At 37.5% G+C, this 20,256-nt stretch overlaps 1 protein-coding gene across 1 annotated transcript in view; it reads left to right on the top strand.

Annotated features, from left to right (window-relative positions):
- Positions 1–8,988: 8,988 nt before the first annotated feature.
- The window catches only part of LOC105227479 (potassium voltage-gated channel protein Shaker), a 541,010-nt gene continuing 529,742 nt past the window's right edge, over positions 8,989–20,256 (top strand). Inside the window, exons 1-2 of the mRNA XM_049454909.1 lie at positions 8,989–10,364; positions 14,578–15,477. The gene's annotated coding sequence lies outside the window, so the exon portion shown is untranslated. The remainder of the gene's footprint in view (positions 10,365–14,577; positions 15,478–20,256) is intronic.

The raw sequence follows: 20,256 nt of genomic DNA, 5'->3' as shown, positions 1-20,256 counted from the left end.
ATCAATTGCATTTTTAACACTCAAATCCAACCATAAATTCACGCAGCAGATGTCACAGGTCAATAAATACCATACGCAAGCCAAAATGGGGGAAAACGTAGCGAAAGCAGAGCATAAGGAAACACTTTGACTATGGTTGAACGTGTGTGTGTGTGTGTGTTTATGTGGGTAAAAATGTCTACATAAACAACATGGAGTTTATGTGGGTAATAAATATGCGCGAGCACATAAATGTTTCGCTGAACGCCTTGCGATGTGGCGGTGTTGTTAAGGAGTATGCTGAAATGTTCATCATACGCAGTGTTGTCCTCAAAGATATGAACGAAACCTACAATAATAAAAATTAACATCTTCATATTGAAATATTTTTGAATTTAAAGATGTTTTATATTGATAATTAAACTTAGAGCTGCCTATTTCACAATGATTAATGAAAAATTATTATTTATTTTTTTAGTTTTTACCTTGAAAGGAGACGTCGGAGGCTCTACAAAGTATGTTAAAAATAACTGATCAACGCTAAAATTTTGCATAAGTACTTTTCTCCTCAAGAAGCTGCCCATTTGTCCGAATTGCCGATATCGGACCACTATAACATATAGCTGTCATACAAACTGAGAAATCGGAATCAAGTGCTTGTATGGAAAACTTTTTTATTTGGCAACATATTTTTATGAAATTTGGTATATGTTACTTTCTAAGGTCATATTGCTATCTCTGAAGAAATTTTTCAGATCGGACCACTATAGCATATAGCTGCCATACAAACCGACATATCAAAATCGAGAAAAAGATATTTTTATACCTTCTTACGCTATAAAAGATACATGCACCTGTGAAGGCTATCAGGCAGCCGAAGTTAATGTACTTTATTCACTCTTTACTTATATGATATTCTAATATCTCTATTTTTAAGATTTCGTGATTGCATACTTACAAAAATTCACTTATTATTATTCCTCGCAATTCTCAAATTGTGAGTACTCCACTTTAACAAGTTGCAAATGTGTTGCAAACAGGCGACGCGGGCACGCTTTAACGTCAGAACTTCAACCGCATTACAATTTATTTATAAACTTGTTGATTGCTCGTGGCTGCATGCTTTCCTCTGCCAAGTGTTTTTGTGGTGAAAAAAAAAATATTTGTTGGCAAATTTTCAAAATAACCAATGCTGTGAAAAACCGTTGTCTGCAATTATAACTGTTTTGTGCATATTTTTGTTGCTGCTCTTGTTGTGTAAGTTTTTTTCCGCCTTACTTTATTGTAAATTATTGTTATTGCAGCTTGAATTATGCGCTTGAACGCTGATTATTTGTTTCGGCGCAAGTTGCCAATGTGGCAAGTAGCAAAAAATATAACACGTTGTTATTGTTATTGTTGCTGAAAATTTTGTGGCCAAATAATAATTGAAATTTATGGCGTTTTATACACCCTTCAATTGTACTGAAAGGGGTTAAGAGTTCGAGCATGTGCAACATGCAACATTTGGTGGTGCAGCAGGGAAATAAGAAAAAATTGTAAATTTTAGCTGCACCGAAGCTATAATACCCTTTATAGGTGTATTTTTTTAAAACTTAAGGGTATAAAAGCGGTTTTGCCTTTATTTTGAGAGGTCAGTTTGTATGGCAGCTATATGTTATAGTCGTCCGATCTGAACAATTTCTTTACATATTAAAATATTGCCTTAGATAATAATCCGTGCCACATTTCGCGAACATAGCTCGTCAAATAAAAAAGTTTTTCAAATAAAAACTTGGTTTTGATCATACAATTTGTATGGCAGCCATATGCTATAGTGCGCCGATATCGATGATATGGATAAGCGAGGAGTTTCTTGGGGAGGAGAGGACGTGTGCAAAATTTCAGCTCGATATCTTAAAAACTTTGGGTGATATATGTAGTCCACGAATTTTCCTTTTGGGCATTACCAACTTTGCAGCAAATAGTGGGTATGTTCCGGGTATAAAAAGAATAGTTTAAGTTAGGCAACTGACAATTATGCCAAAAAATCATATTTTTTTACATACGTAAATGTATAAATATAAGTATGTATACTTGCTTGTATGCACATTATACTCACCTCAGTACCAAACATACATACATACACACTTACACATTATCAATCGTATCAAAATTATTTATTAAATAAGCACATTTTCACGCTGTGTGCAACGGAAAACCAACCGACTTGGGGTTGACATGCCACAGCTCGTATGTGTTATTTCCTGTTTACTTGTGGTGCATGCAACTTATTTGTGCAACAACGGCAAATCGTGTGTGTCCTAGCGGTCGCGTGCATTTTACCACTATCACCGTTTTTTTTTCATTTATTTCGTGCACATTTTTACGTTTTTTGCCTCGTCGTGTTTGTCAGCTCGCTTACTAATGGAATGTGACTCCTGTACATGCAGAGGAACACTCATACATACAAAAACGTAAGTGACTGTTACTCGTGTTAGCGTGCATTTTAACAAAGTTTTTGTTGTCCCCAGTTGATTGCGCTTTATTTACAGTTATTTGCTTTAAACACTCATATTGAAAACGAATAAGCAACAAGTGAAGTGACGGAGACTCCTTTGGTGCAGTTATTTAGTTATTGGAAATTAGATACTGAACAGCAGGGAGTTCAAGTTTGTTGTTGTTGGAATATTTTGTGATGGTTATTGAATAGTGTTTGATTTAAGAAGCTGAAAGCGTATACCCTCAAAAACAAAAATATTGAGAGATAAGTTAGAGAAAACTCGAACTGAACATAAACCCCTTGATTACGACCGTTTACGAGACACAGGTTCCTGCCTGGCATCACAAAACTAACTCTTGGGTGTAGAGAGATATAGATCACTTATATGGTCAAATACCTTAGTCTCACCCTGGATTCCACTTTGGGGTGGAAGCAGTATGTTGACCTGACCATGCAGGGTCAAAGCTACAAAAGCACTTATGGTGTGCAATCAGCTGGGAAATACTGGAGCTGCAAGCTAAGATTTGTTAGGTGGTTGTACACCATGAACGTGCGACTGATTATCACATATGGATCGGTGGCTTGGGCCCTGAAAGCATCGCAGACTTCCGTAGGACTTCAACTATCGAAGCTGCATCGACTCGTCTGCATCTGTGTGTCGGGTGCCATGCGCATATGTCCGACGGCGGCACTTGAAGTCATGCTGGATCTTACATCCAGCTAATCGATCGGGTTGTCAAACACACCTTGCGCCAAATGACAGCAGAAGGGTTTGACAGAGGTAAGGTAATCTCTTCCCAGCGCATGATGGACTTAAGTGGAAAATACCGCTGGCTCTCCTCCCAAAGGACAGCGTTACCAAAAGTGTAAACTTTATTAAGAAGTTCAAGGTTACCCTCAGCAGTAAAGCTGAATGGAACGATTCCGCTCTCAAGCTACTGTTTAGAAAAAGTACAATCAAATGGTACACCGACGGCTTGAATACGTCGGAGGGAATTGGCGCAGGATTCGCAGGACCATACCACAAATTCTCCATTTCTATGGGAAGTTTTTCGATCACTTTCGAAACAGAGATCTTTGCTATAATTCGGGGCGTACGGATTACCCTTCAACCCAACTATCGCAATGAACGTATATTTATATTTCGCGACAAGTCAAGCGGCATTAAAAGCTATCTCTGCATACGAGATCAAATCGCTATTAGTGCAGAAGTGTATATAACGGCTGAACAGTTTATCAGATGGTAACCAAGTGTACCTTATCTGGGTGCTGGGCCAAAAAGTATAGTCGGTAATGAACTGGCTGAGGAGCTCGCCCGCTCCGCAGCTATCAAGAACATGGTAGGACACGAACCTTTCATTGCGGTTTGTCCCCATACCGTAAAGGAACTGCCGCGCAAGGATGAAGGAGTAGCTAGGGAGGGGTATTGACAACAACTCCAAAGCCATGCCAAGTTGCTGTCGCCTTCTGCACTGGACGTTACGTAGGCTGCTATATATATTTCTGGCCTAGGCAACACTAAGTATTGCCAGGTGCAATCTGACATTTCCATTGGAAAGTTTGACATTGTTTAGCATAACATCACTCAAAACGTTTTGTCATTTAATCGTGAATGGTTTTATTTACAGGGAATTAAAAAATTCATCTCGGCCAAAAAATGGAATTAACTCGTGAACATTTTCGTGCGATCATTTATCACAACTTTCGACGTGGATTATCACGACAAGAGTGCATCGATGAACTAAAATCTTTGTATGGCTATGAAGCACCATCCTATAGCACTGTGAAAAACTGTTACAACGAATTCAATCGTGGCCGACGCTCGCTCAAAAACAGTCGTTGTGCCAGAAAACATCGATGCCGTACGTGAACTGATAATGCAAGACCGTCATGTAACATACCTTCAGATAGAGGCATGCCTATGCATTTCTCCCACCAGCATACATTCGATAATGCATGAACACCTGGCCCTAAAAAAGGTTTTTCTCGTTGGATCCCGCACAATTTGACAATCGCTCAAAAAAAGGCTCGTGTGGATTTGTGTAAAGAAATGCCTAGCTTCTTGTGCGTATTGCTGGTTCTGCGACATGTAGTCTGAAACTCCAGAACATCTGCTAACTGACTGTAGTCACAGCAGTCTGGTGGCGCAGGATAAAAACTCTTGGATCCATGTTTCCAAATAGGGATCACATCGCCTTAATAGCACCTAGCAGAAGCATAGGAATAGCGGGGTAATCAAAGAAAAAATATTTGACTGACTATGACGCGTTTTTTTCGGATTTAGTTAATTTTTGGGCGCACAGCTCGATCCAAGATCAAGATCCAAGTCTTTTAGTACGTGTATAGCTTACCACCAGCTGTATTGAATCGATAAGTAGGAGATGTTGAGATCCTCTGCTATCTCTGTGATGTCCACATAACGATTTTGCTTTATCTTTTCGGAAGTTATCGTTATTATTAGAGGTGGATGCACGATTCCCATGAGACATATTTTCATGACCTCACGACCTTCAGTGAATGTTTTATGCCACTCAATTCTGCAACATTTTCACCGATTCCGTCCCCCTGGTTTTTTAATAAAACCATCGAGACCGATCTACCCATTATAGTGAACTTCCAGCTCTTCAATGCAATCGAAATAGACTGCAGTTTCGGTGAAAATGACAAAGATTTTTAAATGAAAAAAAAAAAAAAAATCAAAAAATGATGAGGGGAAGATTTGATTATAATTTCTAATTTTTCTTTTTTTTTTAATTTTGGATAATTTTCAGCCGAGTTATGGTGAACACCGCAAAGTATTTTTTTCTCAAGACGTTCTGGAGGAAGCTCTGTTATCGGCTTATACATCAATATTTCTGCATGGAATAATTACCATATAGTGTCAAAAGGTCCGAATAAAATTACTCAATCCATATATAAGAAAAAAATTCACAAAAAGTTCTTTTTTTACCTTAAACACAATTTAACTTAAGTTTTTAGGCCTTTTATTTCATCTCCTATCCAAACAATTAATTATATGATATGATAAAACTAGAAGAAGTATTTGGAAAGAAAACGCTGCTCATTATGCCAATCAAAACTAAACGCAAACTGTTGAAAGTTTGCTTTCCTTTGAACATGCAACAAACGTGCTGAAACTCATGCATTAGACAGCCGAAAATACGCACAAACATGTTGCCAAAAATGGCAGCTATACAATATATACATCTTTAGACATATATACATACATACATACATACATACATAGCAGAGAATGTTAAGTCGGAATTTCAATTCTATGCAAACACACTTCAACGAAAATAAAATATAACACATATCAAGTTGAAATACGCCAGCTTTCGCATACGATTCATTTACATACACACACACATACATATATACATACATATATACATACATGTGTATTGGTGCTCCCTCACTCGCATTGATTGCAGATATTCTCGCTTATTTCAGTTTCTCGACACTTTCGTCAGTTGTGGCTGCTGGCAGCTTTTACTTTTCACTTCCCTTTTCGTTCGTAGTTTCCGATTTTTTGCTCTGTGCGTGTGTGGGTGTGCGTACATCCATTGAGGAAACCTTCGGTGAAGCATCACATTGAAACAACAGGCCAAACGACCGCACATACGAGCTGGCCTATACACTTCCCAGCCTTTAATGTGCCACCACAGCGCTAGCGAGCACCGTAACTCAACACACCGTCCGCTGCATCATGCGAAACTGGTGTGTGAAAATTCGCAAAATCTACTATGACCAACATTTTCGTAGTAAAATCCGGTTGAAAAGAGAAGTGGAAAAGCAGTGAAAATGCAGCAGGAAGCACAAATTTAAAACAAATATGTAGAAAAATAGGATTTCAAGTACGCTCTAGACCACACGGCTTATCCTCCATTCGTATGCCATCACTGCCCTATATTGCCTGCAACGAAGTTTACGAGCTGCTAGTTGAGATCCTTTGAATGTGACCAGCCGCACGCTGCAGCAGGCAGCAAAGCAACAGTCGCACTCAGCTGCAGGAAGCAGTCGCCGCTCTATATTAGCCGATTGAACAGCGAATGATTGAGTGTGGCTGAGTTGAGAATACTGAAGAGCAATAGCACTCTCCCTCTGAGTGGCACTTAATACAGTTCTCTCGATTTCTCATCAACTTTTCTGCTGTTTTTTGAAAGCTTAAAAAGTTGTCTCTGTTTATGCTCTCCAACTTTTGTAGCTTTGTATTGTAAGCTTTGAGAGCTTTTCCGGTAATTAAGCTTTGGGTTAAGCCTATGCGAACTTATTGTCTTAAAACCAGTTTATTCGCAATGAGTTTAGTCTTCTTCTTCTTTACTGGCGTAGACACCGCTTACGCGGTTATAGCCGAGATAACAACAGCGTGCCAGTAGTTTCTTATTTTCGCAATGTGGCGCCAATTGGAGATTCCAAGCGAAGCTAGATCCTTCTCCAGCTGGTCTTTTCAATGGAGAGGAGGTCTTCCTCTTGGGTACTGCGTCTAATACTTTCAGAGCTGAAGTCCATTTTTGTCCATTCGGATGACATGATCTAGCCAGCGTAGCCGCTGTCTCATATAGCTCATCGTACCATCAAATGCGGTATTCGCCGTGGCCAATGGACCATAAAGCTTTCTCAGAACCTTTCTCTCGAAAACGCGTAACGTCGAATCATCAGTTGTTGTCTTCGTCCATGCCTCTGCACCATATAGCAGGAAATGAGTGACTTATAGAGTTTGGTCTTTGTTCATAGAGAGAAAATCTCACTTTTCAATTCCCTACTCAGTCTGAAGTAGTACCGTTAGCAAGAGTTATTCTGCGTTGGATTTCGAGGCTGACATTGTTGTTTCCATTAATACTGCTTCCAAAATAGATGAAATTATCAACGACTTCGAAATTATGACTCTCAAAAGTGATGTGGGAGCCTAAATGGTACCTTATCCATTTAGATCGGTAGCTTGAAAGGGAGTCGCCTTGCTTGGTATCGATCGGTTCGGAGAGCTCCTTCCCGATCTTGACGGAGCTTTTGCTATTGGTCAACGTCAGTTTACACAACCGTATTAGTTTTGCGGGGATACCAAATACAGACATCGCGGCATAAAGGCAGCTCCTTTTCGCGCGATCGAAGACAACTTTGAAATCGACGAATAGGTGGAGCGTGTCGATTCTATTTTCACGAGTCTTTTCCAAGATTTGGCGCATGGTGAATATTTGATCAGTTGTTGATTTTCCAGGCTTAAAGCCACAGTGATAAGGTCCAATCAATCAACCAAGGTTGATGGCGAGCTTTAATCTTTCACATAGTATACTCGATATATCAATATGCAGATTTTGGGACTCCCTTTTTGTGGATTAGGACTAATGGAGGTTCCCCATCATCGCCATCGTATTTGAGTAGTTCGGCCGGCAAATCATTGGCCCCGCTGCTTTTAGAGATCTTACTGGCATCGTTCGATTATTAGAAGAATCAGTGAAAACCATTTTGAAAAATCATTTGGGCCTAAGAAAAGTGAAAGCACGATTGGTTACAAAATCACTATACTTTTTCGAAAAATAGCGTCGCGTTAACGTTTGTGAAACAATGCTTTCCGACTACCAGGATGTCATGAAACGTATTATTACTGGTGATGAGACATGGATTAATGTTTACGACCCTGAAACAGACGATCAATTGGTCCAAAATAGTGGAAAAGTTGAGCCGAAGAAGACAAAAACACGTCAAAAATGTCCAACATCAAAGTTATGTTGACCGATTTCTTCGATTATCGAGGTGTGGTGTACTTCGAATTCCTTCCGACAAGCGAAACTGTTCAGAAGGAATACCATTTGAGACACATAAGTCGTTTGCATGAAACTAATCGTAAAAAGAGGCCAGAATTATGGGGCCACGAGGGATTACATTGACGGAGACGACATACATTTTGAAGAATAAATTAACAATTTTAAAATTAAAATTCTTTGTTCTTTATAAAAATTTTTCATTTTCACCATATTTCGAATTTTACTCCACTGTCTCTACCTGAAAGTTGTTTTTGCGACTAGTGACGTGTTACTATACGATGACGTCTTAATCACTTGACCCCCAAAAATTAGCCACACCGCCCTCGTTAACACTGTGTCGTTTTGGTCGTATTATTATTGTCAAAGCTAATCGGAAAATAAACAAAAATCTCACCAAACGCTATGCGGCTCTCCCGAAAACCACTCTGAGAGAGCCTCTCTCTCTCTCTATAGAGAGAAAGAGCCAAAGAGGAGCACAAATTGATGGTTCTCCAACTTTTCTCTGTTTCGCTCCGGTTCTCCAACAATCTGGCTACGAACAGAAGCTGTGTCGGCCAAAAAAGCTCAAGGTAAATGTATCTCCCAATTAGCTGCACAATATATACCAGCTAAGTCGCAGCGCTTTCTTTATGCGGCACATGCCGGAGCGCAATACTCCCACTGTTGCTGCAATTAAGCAGCAGCCGAAGCAATTTTTTTTTTCGAATTTTGCACAACGCTTCGTTTCGGTTTGTCGATTTTTTATGTTCGTCGTCGCTCGTGCGGTGGTTATTTCGCTGCCGTTTCGGTATGGTTGGTTGGTTGGTCGGTCTCCAGAAAACTCAGTGTGCTTGCGGCCGATAGTCGCTGGGAATACGCCGCGATGCTAAGAACCGCGTACGCAAACGAAGTTGTCGCTGTTGTCGTTCATGCGTTGTTGTTGCTGCCGCCGCCGCCGTCGTCGTCGTACTTGTTGTTGTTGTCGTTGTCACTATCGGTATCGTTGTAGTGTTGTTGTATTGCGCCCACTATCGTCGCTGTCGCCATCACTTTGAACCAATGTGGTGCGACGGAAATGTGAAATAAAGGGAAACAGTGAAAAGTGAAGGCACCAGTCGAGGCGCAAGGGGGCCAGCAAACACACCCGCACCCACACCCGATTTCGAAGGAGCAAAACGCAGTGAAGCATTGCGAGCGAAGTAAAAGTGGCTGTGTGTGTGTGCAAAGTGGGTGGCTAACTGGTGAATATCCGCTCGCCACGTAAAAGCGTACTAGTCGCCCTAGACGGGGGTGATTAAGACGCGGATTTAGTATACGTATGCTTGGTAGTAGGTAACAGTAGTTTCAAACGAAAAAAAAAATGTGTGTGTGCTGTCCTTTTAGCATCTAATCCGTGGATCGTTTTGGCTGGCAGCAAACAGTGCTTAGTAAGATCGCTCAATGTTCGGCTAATGGTCGCCGGGACCATTGACGCAGTGCGTCGCAGCGCGCTGCCTCGTCCAATGAGTTTTATGCGGGTTGAGGTATGTGTGACACTACTAAACGCTTAGAAAAGTTCGCGTTTTGTGTTATACGTGTGTGTTCTTCAGCCTAACACCCCCTCATACGTACGAAAGCAAGTGGCTATAGCGTTCTTGAGCCTTTGACGTGGACGTCTTGCCAAATTTAAACGGTTGTGCGTGTCCAAATTAAAATGCTGAGCACTAAAAATTTTGCTAAAAATATTGTCATAATATTAAAATATGAAAAGTGATAAAAAATTTTCCATTTACTTGTTACTCTCTTTCAATTGCAAAGCCAGTCTCTCAACCCACTTCTTCTTGACCACAGCTCAGTTGCTTGGCTGTGGTAGTGCTTGAAAATCGAAATGTGTGTGGCAATAGGTGAAAAGTTATAATTTTTTTAACTTTAATAAAACAACCGAAAACAAAAGTTTTAATAAAATAAAATTATAATAAAAAACCAACAAAAAAAAAACAAAAATTGCAACAAAATACTTCGCAATCAAAGCAAGTGACGTAAAATGAAAATCTTCATACCCCACAGCAGCTCCACCATCTTCTCCATTGACCTCTACATTTACGCTTCCCATCGGTGAATTTGCTGATTTACTACGATTACGTTGTGTGCTTCGCTTTTGGCATATTTCATTGCTCGAGGTAATTAAGCAAATCGCCAAAAACGAGTGCTTTGCCGTTCAAATAAAAATTGCAAGTAAAGCACTAATTAATTTCTGCGTCTAAAATAATTCTTAGCTTCGTGCGCTTCTACCAAAAGAATATTGAGACTTTCTACTCTATGACAAAAAACAAAAAAAGATAAAAAAACAAAATGGCTTTATACTAATGATTGTGTCTGTGTTTATGTGCATGTGTATGAGATTTTCAAGCTAACAGGGCAATTTGCTCTGTCTTTGCAAGTGTCCTTGAAATTTTAGGATGTCCTGCGGCCAAGTGTGTGTGTATGTGGTATTTTTCCTTATTGTGTATTAAAATGAGGATACAATTTCATGCGTAAATAGAAAAAAATATGAAAAATAGGCCATAAAAAAGCGAATAGTTTCATCGTACCGTAATAAAAATAAATGTAATGGCATACTATAAACTGAAGTTGTACGGAAGGATAAATATTTTATAAAAAATGGTGTATAATAAAAAATATAATAAATCTTTTAATTGATATTTTATTAGAATTTTTTATTGTTACACACACTATTAACAAAAAAATTCTGAAATCTTTGAAAAAAAAAATTTTAAACTTGGCTATTGCGACGCCATTTTCGATGACTCTCTCGGAAAAAAGATGCGTTCGTCTTGGCATGATAGTTCCTTACAGCATCTCCTAAAGTAAAAAATACGTGTTTTAGTTAAAACCTTAACAAGTTCTTAACTTAGAACTTGAATGAAGAAAAAAAATTAACTTTAGTGTTGAGTTGTTTAGTCGAAGAGACCGAAATCCTCCTCCTTTTTGGCTGGAAAAAAAATGAACATTTCAGTGAAAATTTCGCGAATTTTTTTTTTAATTATTGTATTCGAAAAAAATCCTTCGTTCAAGTCTTTAAGAATAGTATGTATCTCAAAGACCTGTGTAAAATTTCATGAAGATCATCGGTTGAGTAGTTCTCGAGAAATCTTGCCAACCAACTTCAAAACACACAGTTTCGGGAAAAACACGTTTAAAGGCGGCGCACTAGCCTAGCCTCGAACGCACAAGTTCTCAAGACTGTATCTTCGATAATATTACTTGGATCAACTTGAAAATTTAGGACAATATAATAGAAGTGTAGTAGAATTTAATAAAAAAATCGATATTTTGAAATCTGTAAACCCAAAAATGTAGGCCTTATCGAATGGATTTACTTGAAAATTATTCTGTTTGAAAAAAAGCAATTAAATGAAAGCAGCAGAGACAGCTCATTATCATTAGTGTGAACGATCTCAAGTCGGCCAAAATAATCCAAAATGTTCATTTGTGTTAAAGAAATCTGTGTCAGAATATGTATTATCATATCAAAAGTTTTATTGTTTTGTTTGCTTCGGTTTCGGTCGCTGAATACGTTGAATATTTGAAGCGGCTAGTATCAACTCCAAAACATTCCTAAGCTAACCATCAATATGTATCAACTTCAATCTGGTAAAAGAAAGACCTTTCATCATACAATTTTTGCAATCAATGTGCGATAAGTTTCGTAGACTCAGCGCTCGTGTCCAGTCAGTGTTCAGTCCGAACTCCTATCAGAGGTGACATGAACCATGTTATAATACCACCTGACAAGTTCTGGTTATAGAGTTCTGACTCGCAATAGATTACAATTAAAAAATACTTTTTTTGGAAAAATTGGGATTTTTACCGTGGCCCATTTTAAAACAAAATGAGTTCTTAAAAAAGAGAAGGCATCGTAAAAACCGTCGGTGTACCTTTTTTGAAAAGATGGAGACAAAAGTTTAACTTCAGAAAAAGGCAATATAAAAATCGAAAGAAAGTGATACGTTTTCTAGGTTATAAATGTTGAAGGTTAGTTGAGTGAAAATTTAGATTGGTGTTAAAAATGTTAACCTTACATTTTTATTTTTATTTAACAGTCAGACCATTTAATATAAAAGTTTGGATAATAGTTATAGTTTGATAACCGTTTCAAGAAACTCGAAACTCTGTTAGTATTAGATGTGCTTAGGATTTCATCGATCATATCGGTATACATTGTGACAAAAAATCACTCGAAAATTGTAATTAAATTCCCCTACGAGTGGTACAAAGTCTTCAAAGACGGTCGAAAGATTGTAGAAGACATGCTTCGTTCTGGACGACCTTCGAGCTCTTCAACTAATGTCAATATTAAAAAAGTGAAGGATGTGATGCTTGAAAATCGTCAGGCAAATATTAAAGAGAGGGCAAGACAGCTCGACATCTCTTACGGGTCCGTTCGAACGATTTTGGTGGATAGTTTGGGTAAGAAAAGCGTTCTTGCTCTACTCGTCCCGATAAATCTAAATTTTTTTTTCAAAAAGCGTACCGCTAAGAGGTCTCTTTGGACATGATTGATTGTGCGAATTCCGATTCCACATTTATGGAGAGCATTATAGCTGCCGATGAGACAAGGGCTTATGAGTTTGACATGCAAACAAGTTAGCAATCATCGGAATTAAGGGGAAAAACGAGCATAATCAAAAAAAAAAACATGCCAAAGCCGTTGAAAAAGCTCATTAAGTTTTCGATATTCATGGTTTTAGGAATTTGTTTCGGAGAGACAGACGGTCAATAAGGAGTTCCGTTCGGTTGTGTTGAGGCGTTTGCGTGAGAATATCCGTGGAAAACGGTCGGAATTGTGGAAGACAAATTCATGGATTTCACGCGTTGATAATGTATCATCGCATCGAGCCACGATTGTGACCACATTTAAAGGCAAAAACGTAATGAATGACATCGCACCGTATCAAGTACCGAATTCATCAGATTTGGTTCCGTGTGATTTTTTCTTGTTCTACAAACTCAAACAGCCGCTCCGTGGGATCCGCTTGCAGACGATGAAAGAGATGGAACAAAACTCGCTGAAAGACCTGAAGACCTTACCAAAAAGTGCTTATGAAAAGTGTTTCAAGGACTGGAAACTCATTAGCATAAGTGTATTACATCTGCTATGCATTATTTTGGCATAAGGTAGAGACGCTTGTCCGCCGCTGTTATGCCCAGAAATCCTAGCTATGGTATCGTATATGGACTATTATATAGATGTTGTTGTTTTTGTCGCGGCATAAAACATTTTTGAAACAATTTCGCGGAATGGTGCCGAGTTAGCAGTCCTTGGCCGGATAAAAATCTGGGTCCGTTTAGTTTACTTAGAGGAATGGACACTTATGATATCGTCTTTGCAGTTGGCTTCAAAGTAAATAGTTATCTCGGATAGTAATATCAACCTTTCCAAATTCTGTAATAAAAAATTGATTGTTCTTAGCAATGTAAGAAAGACCTAAAAAAGCGAATCGTGAGATACCTGAAACATGTATAAAGTATTGAGTAATTTGAAATTCTCAAAAGAGGCAGATAAAGCTACTGTAATAAACTTTTCGATGAAGAGAGTGTAGTTGCATTTGTTGTTGAAAATTTTTTTTCTCAAATTAAAAAGTACTGTTAGCTAACGATCAATAAAACACAAATAAAATCGAGGTTAAACACTGCAATTTCCAAATGCGGGAAACCCGAACTTTTTGGTTGTCTTGTGTGCAGATGTGTGAGTGCAAAACATAAAAATATATGTGTGTAAGTATATATAACACATATATGTGTATGTGATGTATGTGAGTGTGGGTTGAGCATATGCTCTACTTGCTTTTTTTTTGTTGTAATAACAAGTAAGAATAAGAAGAACTTGAAAAGCGGAAGTGTGAAGTATCTGCAAATTGCGGTAACTGTAGTGCTTCCCAGTTAAGTGGGCGGGGCGACGCATTCATTTGCGAACTTTTGCAATTTTGAGAGAATTTTATTATCTGACGGCAAAGCCAAGTGCTTGCGAATTTTTTTCTTCCCCGCCATTTTTTTTGCACAAATGCATTTAGTGCTGTGGGTTGCGCACTGATTGTGAATAAGAGGGCTGGAGGAAATTAGAAAAGTAAGGTATTAAAATACAAAAAATAGTGCGAGAGGAGCGTGAGTGAAAGTGGAGAACTGCAAAAATTATTATTATTGTGAAAAAAGTTTATATTATATAAAGGCATGTATATAAAAAAGTGATTTATAAATCATAATATAAGTGCACCAATACACACGCAGCTATGACATTTATTGCTTTTAGGAGCACTCTTATAATATTCAATGATACTTTGCCGCTTTTATTATGAGTTTTAATTAGTTTTTCCGTTTCTCGTTTACTTGCAGCTCGACTATGTCTTTGCTCGGCGCGTTAATTGTTCGTAGAAATTTTACTGAATTGAAGCGAAAAATATTTGCGTCGCTCCAGGTGAAATAAAATGTGACAAACAAGTGCAATAAACTGGCTAAAACGTGAAGAATCACAGGCGTTAAAGCGTTAAGGCGGAAATTCAGTGTTTTTATTAAAAAAATTAAAAAAAAATAAATAAAAATAGCTATAAATATAAAATAAAAGAGAAAAGCAATTAAATAAAAAACAACTCTGCTTAATTATAATTAATGTAGCATATATCATTAACTGCAACAAGGCATATCAATAAAAAGCCCGCCCGCTCAGAGCAAATAACGAAACATAAAACCAAAAACAAAAAAAACGGAGTGAGTGAATGCCAGACCGTAAAAAAAATAATAAATAAATAATTGTGTGACACGTGAAATTCACTATGGAATGATTAAAAAAAAGTATGTGAAATAATGCAACACAAAATAGCAACGAGTAGCAAATCCAAAGGCCAAACAAAAAAATAACACAATAAAGAATTAAAGTTTAAAACATCCATATATGGCATCACTGTTAACCAAATTAATAGCAAAAAACTGAAAACATAAAAAAATTCTCATAAAAAGGTTAACCACAAAAATCTGTGCATATTATAAAACCAACCAATATCATTAAATATAAATAAATCGAAATTAATAAAAAAAGTAATTTATTCAAATCTAAAAAAAAATATTCATAATAAAAAAAATAATAAAAAATAAAAAAAGTAAATTAGTGCGGTTTTTAAATTAATAATTCATAGTTTAATTCCAATTAATTTCAAGCGCGTTTTAGTGTAGCAACGGATTAGCAGCAATAGCTTACAAATACATACATACATATATAGATATATTTTGCGGTTTAAGGTAAGTCAAAGGATTCTATATAAATAGGTAATAGTTTTAAATGAAACTTGAAATTATTTACAAATAAAGGGTTATCCAGGGTTACATGGGTTTCTTCGGGTAAAAAGCAGTATTTTTTCAACAACGTTTTTCTCATATAAAAAATAAAATATTTTATTAGAATTTTTTATTGTTACAAGCATACACTATTAACAAAGAAATTCCGAAATTTTTGGATAAATATATTTTAAATTCGGCCATTGCGTTGCCATTTCCGGTGACCACTCGGAAAAGAGATGCGCTCGCGTTGGCCGAATAACTTCTTACAGGATCATCTTATGTGAAAAAATACGTGTTTTAGTTAAAATCTTAACTTAGAACTTGGGCGTGGGAAAACACACTGAAAATTGGATTATTGGCGGATATTTTTACAAAAAAATTAAAATTTCAAAAAAAAATGGAATAAAAATGCTTCGTCCAAGTCTTTAAGAATTGTATCTCAAAGAGCTGTGTAAAATTTCATGCAGATCGCATGAGTAGTTCTCGAGAATTTTGCCAACTGACTTCAAAAACACAGTTTCAAGAAAAACGCGTTTTTATCTCCGAAACCAATTACTCGGATCAAATTTAAGACAAAATTTTAGAGGTATTGTAAAATTTAATAAGACAATAAAACAAGAAAAAAAACGTTAACTTCGGCTGCGCCGAAGCTAATATTCCCTTCACAGGTGCATTTCTGTTAGTAACTATCTGTTCAGTTTGTATGGCAGCTATATGCTATAGTAATTCGATCTGAACAATTTCTTCGGAGATTACATTGTTGCTCTAGAAAATTATCTGTGCAAATTTTTGTGAAGATACATTGTCAAATGTGGAAGTTTTTTATACAAGAACTTGATTCCGATTGTTCATTTTGTATGGTAGCTATATGTTATAGTGGTATGATATCGGCAGTTCCGACAAATGAGCAGCTCTTTGAAGAGAAAATGAGGTTTACAAAATTTCTAAACGATATGCTCAAAACTGAGAGACTAGTTCGTATATATACAGACAGACAGACGGACGGACAGACATACAGACGTACATGGCTAAATCGACTCAGCTAAACTTAATGATCAAATGATCATTAAAATGATTTATATGTACATATATACGCTTTATAGGGTCTCCGACGCTACCTTCTGCGTGTTACAAACTTCGTGACAAACTTAATATACCCTGTTCAGGGTATAAAAATTGATTTTTTTTAACCCGTAAACCCATATAACCTCTTAAAACTATGTATACATAAATAGAAAGGGTGATCCATTTGGAGGTTTCTTACCTTTTTAAAGAAAAAACACAGAAATCTCAAATTTAGTGTTTATTATAATTCGAAAGAATATTCTTTGACATTTATTTTGTGAAGATTATCTCTTTCAAAATTTGGTCGCGGCTATGTCTCAGTTGGTCCATCCATTCAGTCCAATTTTAAATGACTCGTTCGAGCATTTGGACTGGTAACTGGCGAATGACACGCACGATGTCTTGCCCGAAGGCTTGAACCGAAGGGGGATGGTCCGCGTACACTTTAGTCTATACATATTCTCACAAGAAAAAGTCCAACGGTGTGATATCACACGATCTTGTTGGGCAATCGACCGGTCCAAAACGTGAAATTATCTGCTCGCCGAAGTGTTCTCTCCATAAATTCTTTTTGAAACCAAATGTCGCCGAGATCACGAGCTTTAATTTCATGCATCAAATAGATTCCACTGGCCCACAAACAACACCAAACCGTTGTTTTTTCCGCATGAAATGGCAGCTCTTGAATCTCTTCAGGCTACTCTTTGCTCCAAATGCGGCAATTTTGCCTGTTTACATACCCATTGAGCCAGAAATGGACTTCATCGCTGAACAAAATTTGGTTCGAAAACGTTGAGTCTTCTTGGAACTTTTCAGTAGCCCATAGAGCGAAGTGATTTCGCTTGGGAAGGTCGAGTGGTTGTATTTTGTACGCTTTCAATTTAAGATCTTGACGTAGAATGCGCCAAGTCGTTCCATACGTGAATGCGAGTTGCTGCGAACTACGCCGATTCGACTTTGCACGGTCTTCGTGTACACTCTCAGCTACGGCTGCTATATTTTCTTCTCTGCGTACTGGACATGGTCTAGTCGGTCGAATATTATCCAGTAATGACTGCCGATAATGATTATTTGTCTTTTGCACGCCCACAAGTATGCTTCACGGATTGCTGAATGAAAGATTTCCACTTGTCATGGTAATTGTGGATTGTAACCCGAAAACCATTGGTATTGCGCATTAAGGCAGTCCTCTTTACTCCCACACTACGAAATACCCCTTAATAAGTATTTCATGCCCCACATAGCGTGCAACACTCACCATCCTCGTTTTTTTTTTTGTTTTTTCTTTGCGTTCCAAATTTACAGAATTGCTGATGACAGTACGGGAGCAGAGGGCAAGGAGCTCCGCGCAGCATTTTATTACATTCATAAATACATAGCGAGTAAAGCAAAACACATAAATATACAAGTTGTATGCCTGTACTCGCACATATACATACGTTCAATACCGATATATAAACACACAGCCACGCTTGGCCATCAGCAAATTTTCAAAGACAACCAGCTGCCTCTGGCCACTCTGCCAAGCGGCTGTGTCCTTCCTCTCATTTCCGCCCAGGCTTCATTTCAGTTTTCGTTTTTGCATCATAAAATCTCATTTTACAAAAACAAAAATCATTTGCTGCTGTGTCTTTGTGCTATTTTTGTTTGTTTGGTTTGGTTTCGTCTTTGGTTGGTTTTATTATTTTCTCTGTTGGTCTTTGCGGTTTGTATCAGTAAATTATCATATTTCTTGTGAATCTCTGCCTTGGCATACACAAACAATAACTTCTATTAAAAGTAAATTTCTATTTGAGAAATTATTATGGGATAAATTAAATTTTTGTGAAGGCAATAAGACAGATATTGGGGGATCATAAAATAATATTGTCAAAAAATGGAAATGCGGGTGCGTAAATAAAATGAAACTAATTCCTAGAAGCGTGAGTTCAAATTAATTGTTACGGAAAATTAGCAAAAATTTGTGATTGAAATGAAAATACTGAGAAATATTTTGATGAAGACCACAGAAACCACTAGAACCACAAACGAACGACATGAACTCCGCCACGACTGTTATGAACGTGCTGTGGAACTTCTGTGTCAATTATTGACCAAAGTAGTGATGTTTTTGATTAATGGTTTACTTAATTTAGGAATAATTTTGCCCTTAAAGTTATTAAGTTTGAGTAACTCACATAACCGTAAGAATAACACTATTCGGTGACGAGCCTTTGCTCAAGTTTCTTGTTCAAATATGTAATGTTTCTTCTCTTCCTCATAAAAAACGTATCAAGCAATAATGATTCAAAAGTCAGATCCGTCCGGCGTGGAAATGTTGTTCAAGAATATGAAACGATTAACCGTAGAGCGTTTGATCGGTTTTGAGATCCAGCAGACATGCGATTAACCAACTTTAGGCTTCTTACGCTCTCTTTACGTTATTCCGCAACATCAGATATCGTTTCCGAAGCACTGACATTACGTTAATGATATCAAATTAAGTTCGTAGGAAATAAATGTATATGGAATCTCAGCATAATTTTTCTAATCAAGGCTTGAAGAAGAGTTTATCACTTTTTCAATTCACGAGTTAAAAGTTTGCGTATTATTTTTTTTTAAAGAGTATATGTAGTGAATAAAGGAAAATTCAATAATCACGTCGGAGATTCGCTGAAATATGCTTTTCCTAATTTTTAAAGAGCTTCAAAAATTCAACCCAGGTATTTTAGTTCCATAAGTTCGAAAGAGCTAAAGCAGCTACCCTAGACTTTAAAACGTGAGAAGGCAATGGCTATATTGATTATATTGAACTACCGCACCAATTAATCAAAAAAATGGGTACGACTCTTCTATTCTGCTAACGTATCAACCCATTTAATATAGTCCGGGATTCTCATCCAAATGTCTCAATTTCTCAATTTTCGTATGAGAAAGACATACCGTTCGGTCAAATTTGACCCGGATTCATCCAAAACGTAATTTTTTCCTTATGTTTAATCGTTGAAAAGGTTGCAGAAGTGTTTCCCACGAACAAAAGTATTTTAGTGAAGTCATTCAGAACTCGCCTTATCCACGTCGCCCTTCCATCTCTGTTAAAGAGCTGAATGTTTTGCAAAAACAATAGCGATCAGAGGTAGTAAAGAGGTAAGGCCCTAAATTCCTGAAATGAAGTTAAAACCAATTAACGGTGGAGCCACCAAAGGCCATCTCCATCCGAAGCTTATTCGTGTGGGTTTCTTCATATAATCAATGTGAAGATATAGCATTTTTCCGTCTTTCTAGTAATTTGTGGTTTCTATCTCAAAAGAACTACGCCGGCTTAGTGGCTAAGAATGAAATATGCAAATTTTTGATACCCTATTATGATGTAAACCGTATGGCAGTGCGAACGTTCTGCATTCACTGGAACAAACAGTGGTCTGAAGAGGTAAAAGGTCTGAACTATACGGCGAGTGAATTTCCAACCCGTTGGTTTTAAAATAAATGTCACCAGGTCTTGCTATGAAGCCAAGCGTTTTCGTGTTGGAAAATTATTGCTTCGTGTTTAGTCGCATATTCTGTGCATTTTTGGCAATCGATAACTTCAATTTGATGAGTTAGAGGTAAAGTTTCACATTGAACGTCTCACCTAACTTTAGAAACTTATAATACAGCACGCCCTTCTGATTGCACCAAATACATAGGATTACTTTG

Source organism: Bactrocera dorsalis, chromosome 4, assembly GCF_023373825.1.
Source record: "Bactrocera dorsalis isolate Fly_Bdor chromosome 4, ASM2337382v1, whole genome shotgun sequence".
NCBI lineage: Eukaryota > Metazoa > Arthropoda > Insecta > Diptera > Tephritidae > Bactrocera > Bactrocera dorsalis.
This window is presented reverse-complemented; position numbering and strand designations above follow the sequence as displayed.